We start from the raw sequence: 25,243 nt of genomic DNA on the forward strand, positions 1-25,243 counted from the left end.
AAGACTTAAGGGCCATTCTCACTGCTTCTGAAAAATCACTTGGATGGGTGACCAAGCAAAGCTAGGCACAGATAGCGCTAGGGGTTACAATTCGTCGAAAGACTTCCGAGCAGTGGCGTAGCTACCAAGGGGCTAGGCGGGGCAATGCCCCGGGGCCCTCAAGCTCAGAGGGCCCTCGAATCCTTACCAGAAATCTCGATCGAACTGAACTTTTGGAAATTTCTCCCATTTTCAAAATAAATATGACAAAAAATCGATTTTTTTTAATAATATTTTATTCTATTCTATGGATCTTTCTGAAAATTTGGAAAAAAAAGCATAAAAAAATTCACATTAGATCAAAAGTTATCGAAAAAATAAGTCATACATTTTCCTTAATAAAATATGTCCTGTTTTGTGTTTAAACTCATTTATCTCAAAATGCTATTTTTACACCTTGCGCGCACAATATCTCGAAAACTATTGATTAGAATTGCACAAAAGTTTTACAGCAGGTCTCAAATACCTGTTTCTATAAATTAACGAAGCCATTTGAAGGTGGGATTAATGTATTGACATTTAAAAAAACGAAATAGCAATTTTTTTTGTTAAAATTTTTTAATAAATTTTAAAAAAATTTTTGCATAGAGAAAAAAGTAAAATTATTTGTTCATTCTTCGTCATTTTAGTTTTACCATATATTTCTATACTCACAAAAAAAATCAAGCAAATATTATGTAAACTTTTTCCAGAAGCTTGCGCGCAAATAAAAACAGAAAAATTTTATTGAATTAAAATTTCAATTAATTAAGAAATTTCTTAATTTTTGAAAAAAAATTTTTGCATTGTTTTCAAAATGTAGACTATGTATAGTGTCATATTTCAAAATTTGGTATTTTTAGAATAATTATTATAAAATTGGCAGATGATTGAAAATTGCTCGTTTTCTCTCATTTTTTACCTATTAAAAGGTATGTGAGGCCTTAAGGAATTCCCCTAAATTCTTTCTGTAGGTTGGCAGTGTTGTCAATTTGACGGATAGTGATATGTGCGTTTTATTATTCATCGATGTGCGTTTTATTGTGAATTCGAATTAAGATTTTTTTTTCGAGAACGGTTAAAAAATTAATGCTGTATCAGGAGTAAGTAAGCTAATGTCAATAAACTTTTTTGTACTGGTCAATATAGTGGTTCAATTTTATTTGATTTTACCACTCATATTGATCTCTGTTAAGTCAATAAATTGTGTCAAATCTATAGATTTCGGCTACAGCTCATTGTATAACATGTATTACAGTCTCCACCGTTAAATGTGGTAACACTAACGGTGATAATTGTTTTCCGGAGATTCCCCAACGACACTTGTTGCGTATCATTGTGTTTCTCTTTCCTTTTATTTTACTTTTAACGTCGTCAGTGAACAGTGAGTACCTACCTACTCGAGCACAATCTAATATTGTATTGTTTAAATAAATTAGAAAACTAAAATTATGGATAAAAAGAAGAAACCCAGTGGTGCATTTAAACGCAAACAACGCCAAGAAAGAGAAGATAGTAAACAAAAATTGCCCAAAATTGACAAGTTTTTTAGTCTGCCTTCTGCAAGTACATCTAGCCAAAATATTTCTATTGATAGTGACTCAAATAATGTGGTAACTGCAGTGTTGGTTGAGAAGCCTACTGAAGAAGATTCGACAATTATTGCAGTTGGAGATACCTCCGCCGCCGATCATGTGAACGTGGATGATGTTTGCATGACACACATAAGAGCGGAGGGTTTGGAGGAACCACAGACCTCTACATTTTTCGAAAATGTGTACGACAAATCCTCTTATGACTTGGGAAACTTCACTAAGAAGACATTAAGTGATAACGAAAAACGTCAAATTCTTGATATGGGGCCTTTACAGCCTTCATGACCTTTTCCAACAGACATCAACCAGAACAATAGGTGTTTTTTAAAATCGTACTACGTTTCGTGTTCTAAATATGGGCCAGTTAATCGTTTTTGGTTGTGTTATTCCAAAATACTAGACGCTGCCTTTGTCAACCCTGCTGGTTATTTGCTTCACAAAGGAATAATGTTTGGTGTACGGGAATTCGATATTGGAAGCATTTATCAGAAAGAATTAAACAACACAGTTGTTCGAGTGGCCATTCGGAAGCAAGTGCTGTGTATGAATTTTGGAAAAAAAAAACGATACTAATACTATCGACAAGTAACGTGAAAATGAAATTTGAAAAGAAGCATCATTTTGGAAAATGGTTCTTCAAAGGTTATTCGATATCATACTTACCCTAGTAAGCCGCATCAAGCCTGGATTTAAACGAAGTCATTGATACTTTTGCGAAAACTAAAGCTAGGAAAAAATTGTAAATATAATTATTATTTAGTCAGTTGGTAGGCCCGACCTTTATATAATAAACCCTTGAATTTCTCAATTTCGTTTTATTAGCCAAACCTACACCAAGTATTAATTGTAATTTATGTTGTTACTGTTTAATATTTTTATTACCTGCCCTGCAGTGCACAAAAAAAAGAGCTTTTGTAGCTTAGCATTTTTAAAGTATTTGTATATTTCATATTTTTATTTGATAAAACCTAATCAGTTTGATAAAAAGCAGTGGGGCCCCATTTTTAAATTTGCCCCAGGGCCCTTGGTTACCTAGCTACGCCACTGCTTCCGAGTTAGTACTTCCGATTGGTTTTTACGCCTGAGTTTGAAAAAACGCGCTATCCAATATTTTGATACCTGTAGTATTTACAGTATAATACGATCTTTCAATCTAACTTTCATTAGAACAAACAACAAATGAATTTTGAAGACTCTGCAAGCTGGCTATGATGCTACCCAAAAAATAACAAAGGGTGCTATTTTGCACAAATATAGCCAAATAAGGGATAAAATTCAAAACATGGCAAAATTTACACTTTTTTATGCTTTGACATTAATTTTGTTACATCTGTTTTAGGCTCACGACCTGTTAGAGTTTATAAGTAACAGAAAACATTAATGAATGGTAAAATTACGCGTAAATTTAAGCACAAATCACAATAATAAAACTTCCTGGAATATTAAGCCTGTTCACACATCGCCTCATAAGCGTAGGGATACACTGGAAGTTTTCTAAATTTCTTCCGGTTTTAGGAAGCTTGTTATTGTTTACATTCAGTTACCCATCCATATGCGAATCGAGGGATGTGCTGATAGAGAGAAGCAGAGAGCTTTACGTGCAATAAAAGCAATTCACAAATCCAGGCTCTTAGTCACATCTCTAAAATCGCATCCATGAATTTTCAGCATATAACGGTCTCTAATTGCATAATACCAGGGAATTTGAAATGTGAGACTAAACCCCGAAACTGGTAATTTTGTAGAATTTCCAATTACTCCATTTGCACTGCTGGGGAAGGGAGCTGTAACGTATTTAATTTTATTTAAAAAAAATTAGTTGTTAGCCACAATTTTAGAATATAAAAAAAATTTAGGAAGGCCTTAAATATATTTGTATATTTTAAAATTAATAAGGTTGCTATTTAATTATACAATTTTAATGATTTCAGAAAATTAACATATATTTAAAAAAGAGCGAAAGAGAGAGAAAGAAAGAAAAACATGATTTGGTCGTTTTGCACAGATTTTTAGGCACGTATTTGCCCGTATTGGACATGGTAAACATTAACAAAGAAATTTTTAGTAAATTAATTAATATTATCATACAGTTAACTCAATGATTTTATATGGAAGTTAATTACTTTAGTTGGGTATCCATTGTTTTTTTTTTTTTTTTTATCAAATTTTGAAAGAGTTTGCCTATTTTTTTTGACTAAATAAACATTACTACATATTCCTTTAATTCTATTCACTTGATTAAAAGTGGTATTTAAATAGATGTTTTTAGAAACATTAGAATTTCAAGTAATTAGTTTATTTATATTTAAATGAAAATCATTTCTTTTATCGCATAAATCATCAAACCAGTTATTTTTTTTCTTTTTTAATACCCGAATTCAAAAAATTAAAATTAATATTATCATCATGATTACGAAGCAAGATTAATTCCTCGGGGAAAATATTCCTTATTAAAATTGTGCAATCTTGAATATTAAAGATAATTAAATCATCAATAAATCTAAAAATAAATTTAATAATAAGGGTATAATTTTTTTTTTATAATAGAGTAAAAGTAAGTTAGCTAAGAGAGAGGGAAAACTAGATCCATGTGGTATTGCATCAATTTGAATAAAAATATTTTTTTCCTTGTAAAGATAATTATTAAAAAGACAAAAAATAATTAGAATTTTCCATTAATCTGAATCGTAACTAAGGATATTTTTAAAATTATAGTAATAACTCAAAAGGGCATCTTTTAGTTAAGAAAGGGGAATGCTATTGAAATGATCCTGGAAATCAAAAGTCGCAATAGAATTCATTTTATTTTGTTTAATAAATTTCAAAAAAGGTTGATTATTGGAGATAATCCATATTAATGATATTGTTAATAATTTTATTTAAGTAGTTGGAGACAATGGTGGCAGGTTTAGTTTGGTAAGTATTAGACCCACGTCTCATTGTTCTGAACTTTATAGGAATTTTCTAAAATTTAGGACTGATAATTAAGTAAGAAAATTGTACATTGCTAATTTTAATTTTTAAATTTTTAATTTTATATATAAAACTAATTTTTTTAATGATAACATTATTATGCAAATTACTAAGCTTAAAATTTTCACTATTTTTTAACTCCGTATTTAAAGGTTCAACATAGAATTGTTTACAGAAGATTGTATAATTGTTGTTAGCTTTGTCTATGAGGATAATTAAAAAAAATTTTTCTTTGTAGTTGCTTAATTGATTAATTTTTTTTTCTTTTTGAGTGCTCCTCACGCAATTGTATTGATATGTTTTGTTTGGCTATATCAATACAATATTAGAAAGCACTCCTTTTGGCGGATAAAATCGTGTGAGCTGATGAAAAGATTATATATTTTCATCTTTTTGTTTTACAGCCCTAGTAAATTGAATAATATAAATTGAAGTACAAAATAAACGGACCGCCTAGAATAACTTTTGATATCCGGTCACTTTAAACATAATAATTAATTTGTGTAGATGATATTTCAAGTTACGAAATCAGATACAAAAGCATACTAGCAACAGCAATCTAGGAAATATGATTAAAATAAATTGGTTAGGAGAGCGGTTCAAAGTTGGGATTAAGGATGTTTTTCGAAGGCTCCGCCGTAATAAGAAATGATGCTTTTTCTGCGTATAAAATGCTATTTTTGTAACTGCTGTAAGTTTGACTCATGACTATCTACGCTTATTTTCAAATATAGTCTAAAATGTAATACGGAGAAAGGCCACATTTTCGTGAAAATGAAAAACGTTTATGGTCTAATTGTTTATTAAAAACTTAATCCAATTCTGCATTACTTAGGCTGATAAAAATTTGTAAAAACTGAGAATAAGGCAATGATTTTGATAGTTTTCATCTAGGCGGCTAAATTTCGCTGAATTCGAGATTTTGAAAAAAAGTTTACGTTTAAAACATTTAAGTTACTTGTCTGTTCTAAAGAACTGACATATAAGTAAAGACAATTCATCAGGCAAGATTATATATGTATAGTTTAAAATCATTATGTGGCTTCAAGTAGAAGGCCCTTAAACCATGACTTTTTTATTTTCATCGGCAACGGAGCTTCGAAAAACAGCGTTAATGTTAATTTTTTTTTTTTTTTTTTGCGTATTTCAACATATTTCGAAAAGATTTTAAGCAAATTGAAAAACTTTTGCACACAGCTATAAAACTTAATTATCGAAAGATAATTCCAAGAAAAACTTAACTTTTAGCCCAGATTTATCATTTTTTATTATTTTATTTAGTGATAGTCGAATAAAGTTCGATTTGTCTGGAACTATTAAACCGATTTCACTCTTGACGAAGGATTTTGCCTCGTAAAATTACATTTTTAAAAGTGATGCGAAAAATTTTATACCTTACAATTCAAACATTTTTCTACTATTATTAAATATAATAATAAATATTCATTTAAAGACATATTTTCATAGAATTACCTTTGGATAAACACATTTTGTGATTTGTGTTTTTCAAAAATTTTTCAATTCGCTTAAAATTTCTGGAGATATGGTGAAATACACAAAAAATAAAGTTTACATTAAGGGGTTCAAACTTTGGACTGCTCTCCTGACCAAACTATTGAGACCATAATTCCCAGATTGCCGCTACCCCTTATATTTTCGGGATCGGAAATCTAAATCCTTCGAAAAAAAGGTATGCTTATTTAGAGAAAGTACGTTTTTATGTCTGATTTCGCAACTTTAAATATTGTCTGCACTAATTTATTAGCATAATTAAAGTTACCCCCTCAGACCATTAAGATTGTGTCCTAAGATCCAATCATTAGTTCAAAAGTTGTTCAAAATTGTCCGTTTATTTTTTGCGTACTGTACATGTTTTACAGTTTATAATCTCATCGTTATATTATATATCAGGCCAGTTTCGTCCAAAGTAAAAACTTATTTTTGCTTCATATATATTTTTATACACATAAAGGGTTATAAATTATTTTTAAATCGTGTTCCATTCTTTTTAAATTTTTATTCTTTAAATACATACAATACATATATTCCTACTAACGATTTGTGGCTAGCAACAATATGGTTGCATTAATATACTAACATAATAATATATAATGTCAATTAAATTTAAATAATTGGTAAAGTAATTGTTAGAAAAACGCTTTGTTTGCCTATACTTTATACCTATACGCAATACCTATACTTTATATTCAGTATTTGAAATTGCTGGCTGTTGGTGGAAGTACAGTGCGCAAAAAAATAATAATAATAATAAATGAAACACTCTGAATAACTTTTGATTTAATGATCGGATCTTCGCGTTTTAGCACTCAATTTTAATGATTTTGAGCGGGTGACTTCACATATTTTAATTAATTGGAGCAGTCGATATTTTTTAGTTACGAAATCAGACATGAAAAAGCGTTCTTTTTCTGATCAAACATACCTTTTTTTTTCGATGGATTCGGAATTCTAACCCCCAAAATATTGGGAGAAATCGCAGTCTGGGAAACATTGTCCCCATAGTTTAGTCAGAAGAACGATCCTAAGTTACGACTTCTTAACGTTAATTTTACTTTTAGCGTATTTCACCATATCTCGAGAAATTTTTAAGAGAATTGAAAAAATTTCACACGCAATTATAAAATTCGTTTATCTAACGATAATTCAATTTAAAAAATACATTTTAGTAAATATTTATTATTTTTTATAATTTTATTAAGAAATAGTCGAAAAAATTTTGAATTGTAAGGTATATTTTTTACATCGCAAAATATAAAATTTGAGCAAAATCAGTCGAATAGTTCCTGAGAAATTGGATTTTAAAAATACCACTTTATTAAAATTCGATTTCTCAGGAACTATTCGGCTGATTTCGCTCAAATTCATTTAAGTAATCAGTTTAAAAAGTCGTTAATTTTTAAGTGTTCCATTCAATTATTTCATATTATTACAATGACACTCCTTTTTACATTTCCATAGTTCATATTAACAGTGTATGAACAGAAACGTTTACATGCATTGAGGAACATAAATAGCATTAAAATGTTTTTCTAATAGTTTCAAATTAGTATTACATGCATCGTTACCAGCAACATATTGTTAATAAGGAGATATTATCAAAGTTTAATAACAATCGCAAAATGATTGTTAAAACAGCTGCTTTGTATTCGTTATGGATACCATGTAAATAATAATTATAATAATTGAACCATAGATTCACTTTTTAAATGCAATTTTATTCAAAATTAACTGGAAGGTACATTTTTTTCAAAAATGTTTCTGGAATGGTGATCACTCTTCAAGTCTTCCAAAGGCTACCCTATAAATAAATTATATGGAAAATCAGAGTAGAAAATTGTATTAAATGCAAGTGCTACAGTGACGTTTAAGTAAGCAATTAATATTGCATGAACTACCTATTCATATTACTAGCTATTGAACTACTAGCTGTTGTCTTTTATTAAGGTTTGGTAAAACCTCGCATTCATGTTTCCTAACGTAAATCATTAAATTAAATAAAGCGAGGCTTTGTTTAATTAGATATTAAGTTTTAATAAATTATGTAACAAATTGCATTATAAATCAAGATTTCTTTCAAGAAATAATTGAATTTCTAATAAATGATTTTTCGTTTAAAAAATTTTAATTTCATGTAAATTACATGAAATGTTAAAAAAAAAATCACTTTTTTTAACGTCAAGGCTTCGTCCCGGAAATAACTACAAAAACAATTTAGCGATTTCTCTTTAAAAAATTTATTATTAATTTCATTAGAACCATCAATTTATATTATCAGAATGTAATTTCATTAATTATTCGTATCATAAGTAATTACTTGCATATAGCTTTTAATTAAATTTTAGGCAATACGCTCTTAAATTATAATCTGTGAACTTAATTCATTCTAAAAAGATTTTGAACAGTAACCTATTGTATTCAAAAAATAAATTGTGTAATCAGAAATACATACAATTTAGTTTAAAAAAAAAACAATTATATTGTTATTACCATTAATTTGTATATACATGTTAATAATGTAAAAATTTACAAATGTGATTCGGAAAAGTAAATTTCATTACGCCACAATTTGATCAAAGGACACAAAACTGTTATTATAATTAAAAAATCGCGTAATTCTAATGTAATTTAAAGAGAAAATAACACTTAATGCATTTCCTCCGGAAAACTCAGTTTGGCGACATCTTTGCCGACTTGACGATACTTGGCGACCATTTCAGCGACAAAATGACAGTTCTAAAAAATTCGAGTTTCGAGGCGATCTAACTAATATTTACTGAGTTATACGAGAATTATCTAGAATCATGCAGACAGTTCCAGGGTTCCGAAGTCAAACCTATAGAAATAGGAAAGTGCCTCGTTCTGAAGTAGAGAGAATTCTAGATTTAATAACAGATAAAAAATTTCTTTTATTCTTTTGATGCTTAGAAAATTCTTTTTGCAATGAATTCTAATTTAAGGTATGCAATTTTTACAGTTCCTTATTGCTTTTAAAATTCCTAGAAAGCCACAGTGGACAGAGCTTTTAGGGTCCCAATGAGGTGACCCGGATTCGAATCCCAGCTATGGCTAGTCGATATGATTTCTGCACCCTACTGTCTGACCACAGTTCTGATGTAAAATATCCTCAGCGGTAGACTGAATCATGGATTAGAGTACCCTTGCCCTCAGGCTAATCGTGAGAGTTTTTCGTTGTTTTCATCTCCATGTAACGCAAATGCGTGTTAGTTCCATCAATAAGTCCTGCATGAAGGCAAATTTCACCCAATGCTTGATCCAGGAGTTTCTTTGTCTTTTGGATTAGATTCAAAATTGCAAAGCTACGCATTGATACTCGTAAACTCAAAACTGTATCGGCTGTTAAACGATGCATAAAATATAACAAATAAACATCCTGGCACATTATAGCATAAAATAAACATCCTGGAACACATAATGTTTGTATGTTTTTTTCCTTTTTTTTCAACCTATGCTTTATTATAACTAAAACAAAAAATAATTTTTTGCATTTGAAAAATAAATTCATGTGATAAATTTCAAAACACTAAAAATGCAACAAAAAATACAGATTAAAAATCTTGTAATGGTAAAACAAAAACATTTTTAATTTCAAATAAAACTATTGAAAAATGAATAATATAATTTTTTTTACTTTTACTGAGCTTGGTTAGCAACTATGAAAAAAAACAAGGAGTAAAAGGAAAATTCACAATAGAAACATTTAAAATGCAGATCGTTGCAACAAATCATCATAACTCACCAGGACACAAAAATAGTTTTCAGATTTATATTTTTAATACTTTATTAAGGAATCACTGCTTGTAACTAAAGCGAAGTCTTAGTGAGCAAAATTAGAAGCGAAAACTGAAATAACTCCTGACCTAATTATAATATTTTTACGCGCAAACTTGATACAATCCAAATGATTTAAGGGATAATTTTTAATATTATCATTACCTTAAATATGCTTTAAAAACGTATTTCATATGAATAAAACTTCCTTATTTTCATTGGATTCGGATTTTTGATATTTAAGACATGCGGATGAGAGGTATAACTGAAATATGAAAAGTATTGTTACAATAACACAGTCAGGTGAGCGGCTGGAAGTTTGGACCCCTTAATAAATTAGCAACCACTTTTGCTAATTTTGCCATGCCTCTGAAACTATTTTTGTGAATCAAAAAGTTTTTGTACTCCATTATTGAATTCTTTTATCCAAAAAAAAAAAAAAAAATTACAAGTAAAAAAATTTTTCATAATTATTATTTACCGTATAAAATAAAAACTACATAGCAGTAAAAATACTCCCACAGTCGCTGTACCTCATGATTAACTGTTTAGTGCTTTTTATAGTAAAATTTGCTATCATCCCAATATGCGATCTACCTTTTTTAACTGACTGTGATTGTTTTTATGGATCGATAGGTGGCGCTACTAAATCTGTTGTTCCACACATTTTTTCTTTTGATATTTAATGCATCATCTCCCTCTTTTTTTTTCCTTCCTTTTTTGTTGTCTAGCTATGTTGCGTGACATTCGGGAAGTAAATGTCTAAATTATTTTCAAAATAAAGTTTTAAAAAAAATTGCTCTTATAATGTTATTTACTATAATTCATATTTAAAAAAAATATTTAAAATTTTAATGGTGCTACCTATTAATCTGTAAAGCAACTATACAGTTAAGTAAGATAAATCTTAGTGGGACGATATCAACTTTTTATATAAGGATAGAACAACGAGTCACCATACCCGCAGTGACAGAAGGTTTGCTAACAGTTCCACTATGGATCACAATTCCGATAGTATAAAATTCCTTCTTAAACTAAAATGTTTTATTTTAAAAATATTAATTTTTTTAGTTAGTATATAAAAGTTTCTTAAGAGTACACTTTAATTCTAAAATTTTAAAACCTTTAGATTGAAAGAAAGTCTATAAATTAAATAATGTTTCTTTTTGAGTGGTATTGCAATTTAAATTTTTATTTAGGAAAAGAGTAATAAAACAAATTCAACTTATTTTTGGAGGAAAAAATTTTTATCGAATGATTACTTGTATCGATCCTAATTATATGTAAAATTATCGAAAACGGCACTATACAGTTGAACTCTTGCCATTTAACGTCAAATATAATGAAACAAACACGTCATACAAAATATTTAACAATCGTTGTTATAGAATATTGTTATCTAAATTTTCGTAGCAGATTTAATTAAATTTCGTAAGCCATAGTTTAATATTACCCGAAATATCTTGTCTTATAGCGTCGAAAAAATAAAGTCAGCGCATAGCAAAAGAAAAAAAATTTCTTTCACTTAAAAGGAAAGAAAAATCACGTACGCAGACGCTCATTTTCCTTTTAGCTGTTCAATGATATCCCAAATTAAAAATTTTGTATTTATTGTGATTGAATTTAAAATACTAAAATAAATATTATTTTAATATGATTCCTTATCAGTAACACATATTACGCTCTTTTCACTCAAAATAAACATAGATATTTTATAATATTATTATCGAAAATTAATTTTTGCTTACCTGCGTTAGCAATTCCTGTAATAAAGTCAATTATTAAATAAAAATGTAATAAGAGTAAATAAAATGGGAATAAATAAGAATAAAAATCAAATTTATATTAAAATATAAATGGAATCCATTTTAAAATATAATATATATACACTGAAGATCCATTACATTATGACCACCCTCCATCTATAACAATGGGCTCGCCCAGGTTTTCATGGTTTCTCACCCAGAAACAATGTTTTCATGGGGCACATTAGGACCCATAATCCTCATAGTACAATCCCTGACGTCTGTATGCTACTTGAACACAGTTGCAGATCAGGTTCACCCATTCATGGCAACAGTTTTTCCTGCGGGGGATGGTGTTTACCAACAGGATAATGCACCATGACATAAGGGTCGAATCGTCGAGGAACATTCCAGTGAATTTCAAGTCATGTCTTGGCCCTCAAATTCACCTGACCTTAATCCAATAGAGCATTTGTGGTCCTACTTGGAAAACCAAATTCAGATAAAAGCTAAAACTCCCAAAGATATAAAATCAAAATATTCGGAGAGAATAACCAAATGAAATACATCATTGAACATAGTTGCTACATTGAACATAGCATTTAACATAGCTAGTTGAACATAGTTGCAGACTAGGTTCACCCATTCATGGTAACAGTTTTTCCTGCTGTGGATGGTGTTTACCAACAGGATAATGCACCATGTCATAAGGGTCGAACCGTCATGGATTGGTTAGAGGAACATTCCAGTGACTTTCAAGACATGTCTTGGTCCCCATATTCACCTGACCTTAATCCAATAGAGCATTTGTGGTCCTACTTGGAAAACCAAATTCACTGCCACGCTACCCCCTCTCAATGTGAGGGAATTGCAGGACAAGTTGGTGAGCGCTTGGTACCAGACACCTCAGACTACCTATCAGCACCTTGTGGAATCAATGCCACGGCGGGTGCTGAGGGCTAAAGGTGGTCCTATATGTTATCAGCAAGGTGGTCATAATGTAATGGCTCTTCGGTGTATGTACATATACATTTGCTAAATAAAATTACTCACCTTGAGCGAATTGTTTAACTGCAAATTAAAATATAAGAAAGTGTTATTAAGATAGTTTCAAGCATGATATTAACAGAAAATGCACATTTTTTTAAACATTTTTAAGCTTTTTGTTTAGTTATGTTAAATTCATTGATTACTAATATTTAGAAATAATAAGAAACCACATTATGATTTCTAATTTGTATGAAACTTGATGATCATATTAATATAATTAAATATTAAAGAAGATACATTTTATTTTTTATTTTTTGAAAGTATAATAATCATTCTTTATAAACTTATCTCAAAAACAAAACTGCTTCATTTTCTTTATAATTTCTCAGTACTGAACTGTACAAATTCTTTTCCTAGCATTTATTGGTATTTTGTGTTTAGTAATTAAATTTTGTGTTTAGTAATAAACTTATCAAAATCTAAATATTGAATTGAAAATTTATAAGTGGAATTTCTATAACAATATGCAAGTGGAATATTAATGAAAATTTGGGATATATATATATATATATATATATATATATATATATATATATATATATATATATATATATATATATATATATATATATATATATATATATATATATATATATATATATATATATATATATATATATATATATATATATATATATATATATATATATATATATATATATATATATATATATATATATATATATATATATATATATATATATATATATATATATATATATATATATATATATATATAACAACCAGGAGTATCAATAACAACTTGCAAGCTGCATACATTTCTCAAATTTCTGTATTGTTAGAGAAAACTACAATAGAGGAGAATTTTTTCTATTTTTCTGTAAAAATTAGTAGTATAGACAAATATAACGGTTCTTAATTATAATTATTTTTATGTGTTACAGTGTGCTGAAATTACTCCACTGTAATAAGGACAGATAATACCGAGAAGAGAAGAAAAAAGAACTCACACCTCTGACCGTATTCGAACCAGGTACCTTTCGAACGTGGCAACTGTTCCCTTACCACCATATAGAGGGTCGGCCACTCTTTATCTTGTTTCGTTTAAATATAATTTTATCCAAAAGGTTTTTCCTTCAATTTTTTAATGGCCAAAAAATATTTTCATATTGATGCAAAAATTTTATTTCGAAATAAATAATAAAAAACACTTCAAAAAAAGACTATTGTGAGCTTTTGGTATAAAGCAATTTTTGGTAGAAATTAAGTTCTTTTGTAAAACTTTAGTTTTCGTTTTAAATCTTATTAAACTACATAATTTTAAGGGTCGAAATCTAAAATTTAATCATTGATCTCGTTTCTTTAGATCTAGAATAATCCTAAGTCTGCGTTTATGTTTTGTTTTGGAACAGTTTTGGAACATCAACAATAATTAAATAATCGACATAATTACAGCAAAAATAATTATTATACATACTCTTTTCTTTTGTAGCTGTAAAATAGAAATATTATACTGGATTACACTTTTTGAAATGTCTCGCCAAAATATATATCTAATTATTTATAGCTAAATTAGCTTTACTATGTATAACTGAATGTAGTTGTTGCTAAACATATTACATATTATATATTCAGCTACAACTCAGTCTGTATACTAAATAAAAACGGGGGGAGGGGAACTCACCTGCCTTTCTTAAATATGTTTTAATAAATTGTTATTTATTCAAATTTTTTATTGTAAGGAACTGCATAATGATATCTGATGCTTCTTCCAAACACGAGGTTAGTTTTATTCATCAAATCAACAGAGGGGAAAAGGTCAATAAGAGGGATTATACTTCCACCTTTCTATCTGGACAAGTACGGTATTGTTTTCCAAATATTAAAACACTCTGTGTCGAATGAAACCAACTCCAAAACAATATGATTTATATTTAAAAAGTTGTAAATGGTTTTACTTATAAAAAGTACAACTTATACTTATGCTTGCTTACATGTCTGACATTTTTAACAGACAAATTTGACGCTTAGTTCTTTTACTGTTTAGTTCTTACTGTTAGTTCTTACGCTCACTCAGAAAAAAAATTAAGTTTATAGTTTCATAATACTTCATGTGTAAAAGAGTATATGGTAGAGTTCCCTTATAACTGTTAAATTATTAACCATATAGACTTGGTTTTAAACAGCTCGATTGAACATATAACAGAGCATAGAATCCAATTCATCGCTGATCTATAAAACATATTTTAATATTAAAATAGTTTTAAGAACAAAACAGTTTTTATATATTCAAGGTTTTGTAACTTTTGAACTATTAATCCTATTGACTTAAAGTTATCTTATGTTTTAAAAAAGTAAAGAAATAAAAAAATTAAAATTAAAATAATAAAATGAAATAAATAAAAAATTCAAAAAATTCCATTGAAAACAATATTCTACATGATTAGATTAAATTTTGTACGTGTCACAATCCTTCGTCCCTTTAGTTAATTCAAGATGATTAGTGTGAATGAACAATCACCGCATATCCATATTGAGCCTAAACCAAAACTTTTAATCCAATTTTCAGTTTTTCTCTAAATGTTACCATCAACAACTAGTTAGAAATTATAGTTTAGAACTGCATTATATAAAAATGGAGAAATTACTCAACGATGGGTAAATTGATTTAGTTTCTGCTATGCATAAAGTTCTTTTACAGGAAACTTTAAGAGTATTCACTTTCAAAAAAGGCAGTTAAATTAAAATAAGGTCAAAATTTCTGTTTTTCGCAACTTGGGGCTTCATTTTAAGGTCTCGTCAAAAGTGCTTTTTAAGTAATATTTATTACCACCCAAAAAATTTGTTCCTCAGTGGTTTATTGTTGCAATATGTAAATTTTTAAAGTCAAAATGTAAGAAAAAAGGCCTTTTTTTAATGAGATTTAAATGACCTTAGACCTTTATGTGATTGATTCTTGGCGTAAAAAGTATCGCCAAACATAAATCGATGCATTTCTCTTTAAATACCAAATGCATACCTGCCAACCTTTAATCCTTTCGAGGATGATTTTCCCCAGTGGTAGTGGGAAGGAATTTAAATTTCAAATTTAGGCTGAAAAATACGCTATATTTTGAGCAAGTTTGTGCGGACAGCCCAAGTGTATCCCATACTAATATATATACTTAATTTTTTTTAAAAATAGTGGTGGTCAAAAAGATTGTAAATTAAGTTTATAAGTGCAAGAAACATATAGAAAGCATACATTTAACTACCACTTAAAACATAGAAATAAAATTTTACGCCAAATGTGTAAAAGTTGGCAGGTATGCAAATGGCCTTCAATTTTAGCCTCTCAAAAAATGAAGAAATAAAACTTTATTTATTTACTTGCGATTATTATTATTATTTGCAAAATGAAAAATAAAAATCAGGTGCTAATTAGTTTTACATAAAGAATAGTTTTGAAATTAAAAAAAGAATTTTTTTTCAAGTATTTAACCCTGTTTTATTCTTGAGAAAGCAGGCTCTTAAAATAGATTTCTTATTCAGTTCCCAAATTATAAAATAGATATAAAAAAATATTTAAGTAAAATATAATAAAAAAATACTTACAGTCATCTAATTTTTGGACTGTAAAAAAAAATCGTAGAAATTTATTTATACAGATAAAAAAATTAACACTTAGTAAATTAGTAAAAATTTTAAGCATTTTTTATGTTCATTGGATGCAACATTCGTAAAAGTACTAATTTGAAATCTTAATTGTGAATAAAAATTTGTACTTTAAAAATTTCAGTATCATTTTTGTACAAACTTCTCTGGTAAGATTGACAGTTTAAGTAAGAAATTTTTATTTGAGAAAACTAATCGATGCTGATCGATCGTCTATTTTAAAGAGTTTTTCATTTCGCCCAGGACTGAAGGTTAGGTTCAACAGCTGAAGGTTACTCTGGTTACCCAGGTTAACTGAAGGTTACCCAGGACTGAAGGTTAGGTTCAACAACAAACTTCTCAATGCAAGGATATCACACAGACAAATAAATATTTTTGAAGAAGTCATTGAAGTGGCTGATTTCAATAACCAACAGTTATTGAAGAATGACACTTTTGAGATCAGCGATAGTTTTGCTAAGCTTATTTGCGTGAATTTAATTTTTGGTATCAATCCCTAAAGATTAAGATTGAGGGAATAGGGTGGCCGCCGAGCAATAGATTGCTGGTCAGATATGCTGTATTCCAACTTTTTCACCGAAAACGGAACAAACACTAAAAAAAGAGCACGTCTTAAAAAAATCCTTCATGTTCTTTATAGAGCCGCCAAATTTTAATTGAATCTCGTCAGCAACGGTTCAAGGTTTTCAAGGTTTGACTTCTTCCCAAAGTTAAGTGTTTGTCATTTTGTTTCTATAAAGACCCAGTGATTGTTCTTGGCACAATTTTAAGAGCACTACCTTATTTGAAAATTTGATAAGGAAATTAAAGTATTATAGCAGCATTATATTGTAAGGAAATAATTATAGAAAACAACTCGATGATAATTAGTCACTAAAATATAACGTTTATATTTATGAAAGCTCATCTCCCGAAAAAGAATCAAATGTAAATCATTTTGACTCAGCAAAATTCAATGAGTGTTCACTGGTAAAATTCAAAAGTAATTAGAAAAAGAAATAAAAAAGCACTCACATTTCTTGAGAAATTCTAAAATTGAAATAGAGATTCATATAAAATTACATGTCAAATATATGAGAATTATCACAATTTTATAAATATTTTTAAAAAAAGTTATAGGTAGAGAGAACTCGAACAGTTAACTAATTTTTATTTTTTTAGTTAAATTCTTATTTGGGCAACATTTATTTCCTCTTCCATTGGCGGGACAGCCCTTGAATGCTACTCATGAATGGCAACAAAATATTTTGAATCACCAGGCTGACATACAAATTTGCAGACAAGGTTCATGGAATAACCGGGAGAGTGTTCCTGCTACCATAAGAAACAGCTCTTCAGACCATAACTCCCCATGTAAGTCCAGTGTGTCGAGGTCGGGGATAGGTCGGTAGCAGGAGCTCACGCGGACTCCATCTTAGCAATATGCTGCTGTCACTGGAATCAAAGCTGAACACATCAGAAAACACAATAGATCTCTACACGGTCTTTCAGTGAGCTCTAACTCGACACCATTCGCATCGTAAACGGTTGTGGTTTGGAGTAAGTGGAACGTAGGAGTCTCGCTCGGAACTGTAAGGAGGAAAAAAAGCCATCGAAAAGTCCTCCATAAAGGCAAATTTCTTCCAAAACTTGATCCAGGAGTTCCCTTGTCTTCTGCATTGAATTCAGAATTATAAGGCTACGGAGTTGAACATTAGTAGCATTTAACCCAAAAATTGGATCGGCTGTTCAATGATTGGATGGCTGTTCAAAAATAAAATAAAATCATTCACAGTGGATACATTTCAATCCAGTCTTTCCGCAATATCGCAAAAAGAAAGCACTATTACACGACAACGTTTAACATCATTGAGCTGCTGATAATGTCTTCTTCAGCTTCTTAAAAGCATTCTTGGCGATCAACAAATCTCTATGTGAAAATTTTACGAAAAATAAAGCAACTCTGATTTCCATGTTCACCAAACTTATGCGCCAAGCACGAAATTTGAATAGACACCTTCTTTTAATTGTACGAACAAGACTACCAAATTTAGTTTATCTAGCACAACTCCTTCCAGGTGTTGAAATTCATTCATTGACTTGGGATTCATTAAGTTTTAATTTGTGTCCTTTAGTGAGCATACTTACATTTATTTCTAATAAGAATTTCTAACAGAAATTTCAAAAATATTTGCTGAAGGTGGCCCTTACAATCACCTTGTATATCAAAAAAATTAAGAAGATGAAAACATGAATTGGTATCAAGTTCCAAAAATATATTTCATCATTACATAGATTGTTAAATCTAAAATTTTTTTATCTAATCTTAATATATATTTCAGAATAATATTTTAACACTTTGACTCAGAATTGTCATTAATTGTATTTTTCATACTTCTTTTCATTATTTTGTACTAATTTAGTTAAAAATAATGAAAAATATTATATTTAACATTTTAATAATGTATGGTTAGGAAATACAGCATGAAATACCAGTTTATTTTTCTACGTAAAAGTTGGATTCTTCCCTACATGGTTCACATTCAAGCAATAATTTTTCAAATTTATATTCATTTGCAGTTATTTAGATCTAAGAGAAACAGTTATTCATCATTGAAATTTCATCAATTTTCGAAATAAAATATTGGCAAATTTTTTAACATGAACGAAAAAAAAATTTCTAACTACTTTTTATAGATTTCATATTTTATTACAAATATGATTCCTACAATTTAACAAATTTTTAATAACTTTTAGACTGAATTTTTAATAACTATTATTTAATAACTATTAGATTAAAAAATATTGAAATATATTTTTGCTTGTAATTATAGCGTCAGAAAAAAAAAGGTAGACAAGTGTTCCATCTGCCTCAAAGGATTAATACTAATTTCTTTTCAGAACTTATGCATTTTGTAAAAAACGAAAATTTAATGAATTTACTTACGTTTCTTAGCAGCTTCTGTAATTTCCAATTTATTCAACATTAATTATTATTAAAAACAATAAATTGCATTTTTATAGTTTATTTATGTATTAAATAATAAAATAATTTTACATTTATCACTTTAATTATCAATTTCAGTTTGTTAGACATAGCATTGTATTTGTTTCAATCTCTTTATCAGATAGATGTTACAGAATGTGCAATCTGAATTTAGTTTTTAAAATGTAGAATCATTGTTATGAAGTTATTATGAATCATTATCTGGTGTCGTACAACGCACCTTAAAATCATTTACGGTAAAATTGATTATAATGATATTTTTTAGAATAGAGTATCACTATTATGAATATTTTGTAAATTGTGGCTTCGATATTAAGAATCCTTTGTGTATCTAGAATATAATTGCATATAAATTGCTTACAAAATATTGCAGTATTTTGTAAGTTAAAAAATAATCTGAATGTACTTTTCAGTTTATATTTTTCATTAGAGAATAAATATTTTAGAGCGTTACCACTTTAAAACAAGTAGCAATTTTCGATAAGTGCTTTAACTCCATCAAAAATGTCCAAAAACTATCAAAACTTATACACAGAGGAAAAACTGTTTTTTCAGTCAAATTTAGATGCTAAATATTTTCTTAACACATTACCATTACTTAATAAAAATTTAATAAACTTAACTTTTACATTTTGAAAGTATTTCAATGATTGTTCAAGTTTCTTAAAAAGTAAGTGGGCAATTATGTATCAAAATTTTTTGTCTCAGAAAGCGTTTTAATTCATTGCAAAAAAAAATATTTAATTTCAAATTCTTGAAATGTTTGACATAAAATATTAAAATATACATTACATACTTTTGTCTGAAAAAATGAAACAAAACTTGTATAAATTAAATAATAATAACAGTGATAATTTTTTAAAGATACTATTACATCAAACTTAAATAGGCCTATCTAAAAAATGCATTTGGCCTCCCAGTCGCTGTGGTGGGTTTAAGCTTTGCCCTAAGACGGAGTAGATAGAGGTTCAATTCTTGAGGAAAAGGATAGCTGTTTGGTTGGACTTTCTCCAATGGTGTTTTATCGTGTAGAATCTAATTTTATGTCAATTCTTCGACGTTTAAAAGTTTCGGAGTTTAAAATCCACACTTGGTAGAAGGGTTGGAGAGAGTGATATCTTATGCAGAAGGCGAAATTTCTCTCTCTCCTTCTGTTTTATAATCAATTTTGCAAATCGTCAACTATTTTGAGGCACTTAATATGCATATTGATTAAAATGTAAGGCAGATAAATAAAAACTCTTCTTACCTTTTCCGAGTGCCTCGACTGAAAAAATAATTATGTCAAAATTATTTTTAAAAACAATGAATTGAATTATAAGTACGAAAATAATGCATCTCTGCATTAGATAGATTTTGAAACACAGATATATTATTTTTAAAGAACGAGAAAAATATGTCAAAAACGTTAAGAGTCAAATTATTATAAAGACGTTTAAAGACATTTAATATTATTTTGACTCTAAACGTCTTTATGATAAATTATTTTATAAATTATTATTAAAAATTATTAGGAAAACTTTTAGAGTCAAAATAATATTAATAAGATTAAAACATTTGTTCCAAAATTTATCCTTTATAATTGTCATCATTTTTGTATGATTAAAAATATTGATTTATAATATTAACTGTATCAAAGATCAAAAATCAAGATTAAAATATAGTCACAATTCTTTTAGATATATGTTTGTCATTCATTCATTCATTTGTCATTCGCAGAAATTACGTACACACAAGTATTGTATAAGTTTCCAGTAAGCAAAAAAATAAACATTAAAATGTTCAGTTTCTATTGTTGTTATAGACACAAATTATATAAATTTAAATAATACTTACGTCCTTGTTTAAACTCTGTAAAAATTAATAAAAACAAGTACAGCAATGGTCTTTAGATAATTAATTTATTTTGTAAAATTAAGAAATTACATTATACTCTAAAATCTACGTTTAATTTTCAATTATAAATTATATCAAAATATTTGAATAAATATGGTTTATATCTAAATATAGTAAGGACTATAATATAAATAAAACTTTTGTATTTTAAATTTGTTACTTGTTTTGTATGGAAACAGTAATTCTAATTGCTTATGTTGGCTTCTAATTATTGTATTTCTAAATGGAGTTACTCTAGTTATCTAACTTTATTTATTTTATTATCAAAAATCTTTCTACTTTTAAATTACAGAAAACAATGTTTTCAAATTTTGCATTGGAATATTGCGTATCAAATAAATCTTAATGAAATGCTATTATTGTTTTCAGATTCAATTATCGATATTCCTTCGATTGTAGAATATAAAAATATAACAATCGAAGAATATTTAAAAGCCTTCAAGGTAAACCTTTATTTTTTATACAGCTGTAAGTCAATCAAGCATATTGTATACAGTTTCCACTTCATCAACTAATTTTGATATCTGGGAATCATACAACATTTTGAAAATTTATTTTAATTTAATTAATGTTTTTTTCTAGCATCTCACTTTTTAACTTCTAATATATATATTTAAAAATCCTTAATCTTCTTAATTTAATTTAATTAATATTTGAAATCCTAATGAAAAATGAAATCATAAAAATATGAACAGTCAACAAATTTATATTTAGAAAAAGCGATAACTTAAGCGAAATCTAACTTAACTAACTTATCACACTATTACTGAAAGCGAAGGAAATAAAAATATCAAAACGAGTTTGATTGCAAGAAAAAGTAGTGAAAAGTTAATAGGCAATTACTAGAAACTACTACACGTTTAATCTGGCAATGAAACTTGTTTCGATATCAATCTCATTATTTTTACAAGTGATTAGACAGCTTTTAATGGAATTTTTTTCCCCACTTAATCAAAAAAAAAGTTTTTAATATAATTGATTTGGGGAAGATTTCTTTCTCGATAACCTTCCAAATATGGCTTACACATTGCATTAAGCAAAGAATAGTATTGGTTCATATGAAATTTCCAAATATGATATGAACTGGTCGTAAAGTGGGTCTCCTTATATGAACTGGTCGTAAAGTAGGAATTATCATACGTTTTTTATTAGTGAGACGTAGTTTATAGCAAAAAATTTATCTAATTATAAAAAAAGCATCAATTTTTGTTAACTTTTTCATTTTTATAGTTATTATATTAAAATTTATTTGTTTTCTAACAAAAATTATTAAAGATTTTATATTTCTGATTGAAGATATATAGTCATCCACTCTGTCATATTTTTGGTAGCAATTTCACTAACCACTAAGGCAAAGTTTTACTAACTCCTGATCTTGTTCATTGAACAATATTTTTCAGAGTAGCTAATTAATTTCAAAGAAACGAAACCATGTGTAAACATTTTTATGATTCATTGTACAGTAGTTTATAAAAATTTATGGGTCTTTACTATTTCTTCTTCCTTTTTTTAAAAAAAAATTGTCTCGCCCAAAAATTTAACTTTAGCAGTTGTTACATTCTTAAGTTTTTTTTTTAAATTACAGAAATTAAGCTGGTCGAAAATTTTATTTATTTTAATTTACTTCGCTACCCATGTTAGAAAAATCGCGAAAATTCATTGCTCAAATAAAAAATAAAATTTAAGAAACAAATTACCTGATAGAGTGCCATCAACTGAAAATGAAGAAAAAGAAAAAAAATTAATCAATAATGCTTTTTATATCTTTTCATTACTACGGTATTTTTCTCCTAAATTTGTAAATTGAATCTCTTGACGAATTTGCCATTAAAAAAAGCTTTGTCGCTCAGTTATAGCATATTCTAACATTTTTTTAAGGAAAAAAAATTAACTATTCTACTTAAAAAGGCCTTTGAAGAATATTACTATTAAACAGCAGACTTATTCGTTTGCAACGTTGAGTTGGCAAATAAAACATTCTTTTGCAATAACTTTTACATTTATCAAAAGAAAACAGACTTTTGCAATCAAATTTTAAATATTTTTAAGAAGCAAAGAAAACATGATATTAAAACAGTGAAAATATATTTTAAAGAAAAAATGCAAGAAAATTAATTTAGCTTAATGGCGTTCTTGAAGAAAAAAAAACAACATAAGCAAGCTAGATCAATCTTCACTCGATTCTGAAATGTTTTGTTGGAAACTAAAAAATCTTTTGCTAGCCAACCAATTTTATTTAACTTTTTAAGATTTGAAGAAAGGAATTTTCGCTGTTAGAAATTTTCTCAATATTGAAATTCAAGAGTTGAGACTTGAATATCTAAAGCTTATAAGCGAGTACTCACAAATATGAAGTATGCATATCAATACACGTAATCATTGTTTGCTATCAGCTTTTCGATTTATAGAGCTTATGCAACTTTTTATAAAGTTCATGGTATTTTTATTTTAAGGATAAAAATATAAAGCATAAAAATTTCGAAGTTAATGTTTAGAAGAAGTCGATAAAAATTTGGTATCAAATTTGGTATTTGTAATTTGGTATCAAAAAGTTTTTTGTAGTACAGCATAAATTTAAATGACTGGAAATTAAACTGAAAAATTAAAATTAAGAATATTTTTTTAGGAAATTACCAGTGACGAATAATTGTAGTAATTCTTTAATATTTGATTACTATATTTAGCTTGCAGATTGGTTTCTAGCATGCATTTTTCATTTTAGGACTTAAACATTAAAGAATAACTATAAATGAAATAAAATTTAAAAAACGTTTAATGGGAAAACGTAAGGGTCCTCATCAGGACACATCCTTTACGATAAATGCGATATTTCTGAATAAAAAATAATTATCCTAAGATAAATATATATATCTTACCCTTTGATGCACTGTCTGAATAAAATGAAAAATAAACATTAAATACATTAATTTAATACAAAATATACTGACAATTTGTTTAATTGAAAGTCTCTGTGACGTTAAAACAGCAATCACCCCTTATATGAGCATTTTGAGAATCTTATAATTTATCCTATGTTATTTAGGAGTCAAAAATTGTTATTTAGGTTAAAAATAAACATTAACATTATGTGGATAACCAATTTCTGTGGTCAATAAAAAAAAAGAGAGAAGAAAATGAAGAAAACCTAATAATGACTGAACATACTGGTCTGAAATAAACTCATGAGCATTCAACAAATATATCGATTTCTGACGAAATCTCTTATTTATTTCAGTCCGGATTCTTCAAATAATAATAATAATGGTTTTGCCTTTTACAACACTTAAATAATAGTTTGCAATCATTAAAGTATACATTTTTTACTTCATTTTTAATAAAGATTCTAAAGTTTCATAGCATGAGCGGTGACTGCGGAAAACCGTATAATATCTCTTTCATAAGCTCCTAAAATAAAGCTACACTTCAGATTTTTTGTGATAAAATATTTAAAACAAAGCGAAGGAAATTAATTGTTTCTGTATAATGTACCTTTTCTATGTCTTAATATTGAAAATTTACATATAAAGATATCTGACTAAACAGAAAAAAGATAATATATAAAACGTTATGATGCTGATTTTAGGAGTAGATTTTTTCGCGTTCAATATTATAAATAAAATGAAAAAACAATATTAATTTTTGTAACTGAGAAATAATTTATGGACGAGTATTTATACATTTAACTTTCATATTAAACTGTACAGTTTATTTAGGAATATTATAATCAGACAAATTGCTAAAAAAAAGTACATAATCAAGCTTCTAAAACCTAATTCAAGCTACAAAAATATATGGAATTTTTTTTTAAAAATTATGTGAAAAATTTTCAGAGATATTCAAAGTTTCATACGCAATGAGTGAATTTTTTAAATTTTTTAAGGCAAAGTTTGTAACATACCTCCAAAAGCAATCTCTAAAATGTGAAGAAATATGATTAGAAACTTAATAAAGCACACTCTTATAAGTCGATAAATCAATGTTATATTTTAATGCAGTGATGAAAGTTAGTATATATATATATATATATATATATATATATATATATATATATATAT

The 25,243-nt window shown here is 27.8% G+C and overlaps 2 long non-coding RNA genes across 4 annotated transcripts; both read right to left on the bottom strand.

The window, feature by feature from the left end:
• Positions 1-7,801: 7,801 nt before the first annotated feature.
• On the bottom strand, positions 7,802-16,385 carry LOC147813899 (uncharacterized). The gene is made up of 6 exons (XR_015432605.1): positions 16,247-16,385; positions 14,130-14,144; positions 12,695-12,712; positions 11,645-11,659; positions 9,757-9,778; positions 7,802-7,905 (listed from the first exon to the last, which is right to left on the bottom strand). It is a non-coding gene; the product is annotated as an uncharacterized LOC147813899 (long non-coding RNA).
• An 813-nt stretch (positions 16,386-17,198) lies between these two features.
• On the bottom strand, positions 17,199-25,068 carry LOC122269931 (uncharacterized). Of its 3 annotated transcripts, XR_015432604.1 has the most exons (6): positions 24,065-25,068; positions 22,886-22,903; positions 21,129-21,143; positions 20,542-20,559; positions 19,233-20,094; positions 17,199-17,335 (listed from the first exon to the last, which is right to left on the bottom strand). It is a non-coding gene; the product is annotated as an uncharacterized LOC122269931 (long non-coding RNA). The 3 variants fall into 3 exon arrangements; XR_015432603.1 differs by lacking the exon at positions 17,199-17,335 and having other exon boundaries at positions 19,114-20,094; XR_011636855.2 differs by lacking the exons at positions 17,199-17,335; positions 19,233-20,094 and having other exon boundaries at positions 20,103-20,559; positions 24,065-24,969.
• Between the last annotated feature and the right edge of the window lie 175 nt (positions 25,069-25,243).

Source organism: Parasteatoda tepidariorum, chromosome 3 (genome assembly GCF_982258835.1).
Source record: "Parasteatoda tepidariorum strain Cologne lab strain chromosome 3, Ptep-v5.0, whole genome shotgun sequence".
NCBI classification, from domain to species: Eukaryota; Metazoa; Arthropoda; class Arachnida; order Araneae; family Theridiidae; genus Parasteatoda; species Parasteatoda tepidariorum.